This window comes from Lepus europaeus, chromosome 7, assembly GCF_033115175.1.
Source record: "Lepus europaeus isolate LE1 chromosome 7, mLepTim1.pri, whole genome shotgun sequence".
NCBI classification, from domain to species: domain Eukaryota; kingdom Metazoa; phylum Chordata; class Mammalia; order Lagomorpha; family Leporidae; genus Lepus; species Lepus europaeus.
In genome coordinates, this window is record NC_084833.1 from 21,748,958 (window position 1) to 21,753,627 (window position 4,670).

The window sequence follows — 4,670 nt, forward strand, 5'->3', positions numbered from 1 at the left end:
CAATATCACCATAGTGGACAGCCTTAAACATTTTTTCATATGTATCAATTTATTTTCCTTAAGATTAGTTTCTGAAAGAATTGTTAGGCACATCAGAAACCATTTGAGAAAAGTACAAGGACCCACCACTACCGTCACCAGCACAGCTATGCCCTAGCTCAGAGGAGACTGGGCAGCTGCCCTCTAACCCTGCCTCTGCTGCTTGCTGCTAAAGGTCACCTTCACCCTCAGATTGTTCTAACAACCTGTTAAAAAGATGTTGGATGACCATGAAGTTCTAGGCATGCATAGATATGCCTCAGCTGAGTATATTAACAAGGTATATCAGAAACTGGTACTGAAGTGGCACCCAGATAAAAATCCTGAGATTAAAGAAGAAGTAGAGACAAAATTCAAGCAAATCACTGAGGCATGTGAGGTGGTATTTGTTGCTACAAATTGGGCTACCTATGACAAATATGGCAAAGCAGGATAAATGGTGGAGGAGGAGGAGGTGGAGGTCATTTTGATAGTCCATTTGAGTTTGGCTTCATATTCCACAACCTAGATGATGTTTTCAGAGTAATTTTTAGTTAAGGGATCCATTTTTATTCAACATCTTTGAAGGTCCATTTAAATTTTTTGGAACTGAGGGAGTCCCCCAGGAGAAGAAAGTCAAAGCCCAGGGTTAACTTTTTTCTGCCTTCAGTGGCCTTCCATTGTTTGCAGGGGGCTCTTCTTTTTTGATGCAGGATTTACTACATTTGGGTCACAGAGTCGCTGAGACCTTACTTCTTTCTCTTCCATGTCATCTGGTGATAAAGGATGGATAACTTCAAACTATATCATCTTCTACTGAAATAGTTAGGGCAGAAATGGCAGAAAAACTACTACAATGAGAGTTGTTGAGAATAGCCAAAAAAGAGTAGAAATCAAAGAACAAGGCCAGTTAAAGTCCTTAATGATAAATGGTAAGGAGGAGCTTCTATGCTTGGATAACAAGTATTTCAATGCACACATTTAATAGAAATGTTAAACTATTACAAGCACCATTTGATTATTAACAGAAACATTTTTTGAAGAATTAAAAAAAAAACCTTGACTTTCAGTAAAATTGCACCTAAAGTATTTATAAACAGTTCATTGGAGCACCTATTTGTGATAGACTTTTGAGTTTATTGTTGAGACAACATAACACTGGCATATTGGTACCAGTGTTTTCTTATTAAATCAAATGCTTTCTTATTAAACATAATCCAAGGTGAGCTGTGACTCTTCAGTAGAGGTAGGACAAAACTGTATACTAACACCAGCATGGATCTACTTTCCATGGTGTTTGAAATGTGAGCCAGGTAGTGTCAGTCTTATACATTTCATGTTTATTGAACCTCTTGATGGCATGAAGAGGTCATGTTGTGTGATTGTTCTTTGCCATTTGGGTTTGCATAAGTACACTGTGATTTTCATATGATGGAATCATTCAATGACACATTTCTCGTAATGTATTCCCATCTAATGATTCATTATTGTATCTTGCAAATTGGGGATATGTCTCTTCCCAATGAAGCTTTTCCCTAAATAAGGGTTTACAAAGCAAACTCTGGCAAGAGGAATTGTCTGGTGAGATGGTATGAAGCAAAAGCAGTAGTTCTGTTGGTGTCAGGGTTCTCCACCCTGAGACTCATCAGCTTTCTGCTCTTTAATCTTTGTGGTAATGACAAAGAAGGGACTGACCTTTGAAACTGTCTCAGTTTCCATGACCAGATAAGCTGGCTAAATCTGTAGGGAAGCATGATTTCACAAGCCAAAATAACCAGACACCAGAGGAGGCAATTTACTCAAAAGGAGATAATCCACAACTGATTAGCATTTACCTACTGAAGCAAATGTGTTGGAACAGATGGAAAGAGAATTTAACACAAGTGTGGTAAATATACTTAATGGAAAAAGGGAAGTTATTGGCAATCATAAAATGGAACTAAGTGAAAAATATTATAGTAGAAAATAGGAAAGCTACTCTATCCTTTTATAGCAGAAAAAGAGTGTGAATAAAAGCCAGAGTTTAAGTAGAGTGATGAGGGCATGCACCAGAGGGTGGGATATCTAATAACCCTTTTGCTGCATCCTTCCCATGGAATTTATACTTCCCACAACTATAAGTGCTCTTAGGCAGTCAAAGTCTCACTAACTCTCAGTTATAATTTTGGCTGTTAGGAGACAAGTTGGCTTTCCTTATTCTCTCTCAAGACAGCATGTAGTGTATATAGAAGCTTGGGCCCTGGGAGCAAGCATGTCCAAACCCCTGCTGTCACACAGCAATACACAAACTTGTCAAGTATTTTAACTTTTGTTAATCTATGTTTCCTCATATGTAGCATGAAATTATTCATAGATAGCATTAGGATTAAATTAAAGGAGATGGTGCATATAAAGCCTTTAGCACACTACTTGGCATGTTTTGGTTATTATTTTTCAATATAGAAAAATATAATCTTTTTAACATCAATGATTGGTCATTGATTTTCTTTTCTTTTTTTAAACATTTATTCATTTATTAGAAAGAGTTACGCAGAGAGAGAGAGGTCTTCCATCTGATGGTTCACTCCCCAATTTGTTGCAATGGTCGGAGCTGCTCTGATCAGAAGCCAGGAGCCAGGAGCTTCTTCTGGGTCTCCCATGCAGGTGCAGGGGCCCAAGGGCTTGGGCCATCTTCTACTGCTTTCTCAGGCCATACCAGAGAGCTGGATTGGAAGTGGAGCAGCCGGAACTAGAACCAGAGCCCTTATAGGATGCTGGCACTTCAGGCCAAGGCATTAACCTGCTGTGCCACAACGCCAGCCCCATGGTCATTGATTTTCATAAGGATTGCTCGCAATGTTAAAACACAGCCTGTCCTTCTGTCTTCTTCATTTCAACTCTTTACACTAAACATTCCTTTGTCTTCCCATGCAGACCTTGTAAGACAGAGAGAAGAATCCCTTCACTCTATCACTGTGGGAGTTCTGAGCATAGACGATGGAGATGACAGGGTCCATTGTTGTGTCTGGGTTCTCTTATACCCACCCAGTCTGACTGCAGAGACTCAGAACTCTCCTCATGCTGGAGATGGATCTCACAGAGGTGCCGGGGAAACACCACAGTGTGGGGTGGTTCTCTGGATAGTGCTCCCACCAAGGTGTTTGAGGTGCACAGGCACTGTGAGCTTGCTTCAGACTGTGAATAAACTGGTTAATTCAAGCAAAATAATGGCTGAACACACTAGCTGATTTCAATCAACATCCCCTCACTTCACTGACTGCAGCCAAAGGCAGTCCACCATACTCACCTTGAGTGTCCCTCTGGACCTTGGCCCTTACCACAAACAATGGCTGGTGCTCCCTGGCCCTATCTAGCACACATCCCTTCAACTCAAATGTACGCTTTTAGCATTGCACAAAACACACATATACACATACATGGATAAAACATTCAGTAAAAGAAACCCACATCTTCCAGAGGATACAGAGGCAAGAGACCTAGCAGATGCACAAAAATCACTGTATAAACACAAAAAACATGAAGACAGAAGGCAGTATGACTGCCCAAAAAGTTGGCAATAAATGGAAATGAATGAAGATGCAATACATCACATCAAAACTTATAGGTTACAGAAAAAGCAATGCTAAGAGCGAAGTTTATAGTAATTGGTGCCTATATCAAGAAACTGGACAGGGACTATATACATGAGATATCAATGCATTTTGAGGACCTAGAAGAACAACAAGAAACAAAACCTCAAATTACTAAGAGGGGACAAACAATTAAAATTAGAAGAGATAAACAAAATTGAAATAAAAAATATAAAAGATCACTGAAATGAGTGCTGGTTTTTGGAAAAAAAAAAAGATACTCCATTGGCCCAACTAACAAAAAGAGAGAGAGAACATTCACAAATCAATCAATGTGATACAGCATGTTATCAAACTGAAGAACAAAAACCATATGATTATCTCAACAGATATAGTGAAAGCATTTGATAAAATACAACACCCTTTCATGATGAGAACTCTAAGCAAAATGGATATAGAAGAGCATTCCTCAACAGAAACAAGGCAATTTATGACAAAACCAAGGCCAGCATCCTATTGAATGGGGAAAAGTTGGAAGCATTTCCACTGAGATCCAGAACCAGACAACGATGCCCAGTTTTATCATTGCTATTCAATTCTGGAAGTTTAGTCTGAGCCATTAGGCAGGAGAAAAAATTAAAGGGATACAAATTGGCAAGGAGGAAGTAAAATTATCCCTCTTTGCAGATGACATGATTCTATATATAGGGGATCCAAAAGACTCCACTAAGAGACTATTGGAACTCATAGAAGTGTTTGGTAAAGTAGCAGGATATAAAATCAACACACAAAAATCAGCAGCCTTGGTATACACAGATAATGCCGCAGCTGAGAAAGAACTTCAAAGATCAATCCCATTCACCATAGCTACAAAAAAAATCAAATACCTTTGAGTAAATTTAACCAAAGATATAAATGCTCTCTATGATAATTACAAATATTAAAGAAAGAAATAGAAGATACAAAAAATGGAAAAATCTTCCATGTTCATGGATTGGAAGAATCAATATCAACAAAATGTCCATACTACTGAAAGAAATTTGCAGTTCAATGCAATACCAATCAAAATACCTAGGACATTCT

The 4,670-nt window shown here is 38.6% G+C and overlaps 1 pseudogene; it reads left to right on the top strand.

Annotated features, from left to right (window-relative positions):
* The first annotated feature begins 256 nt into the window (after positions 1–256).
* Positions 257–878, top strand: LOC133763699 (dnaJ homolog subfamily B member 6-like; annotated as a pseudogene).
* Positions 879–4,670: the final 3,792 nt, after the last annotated feature.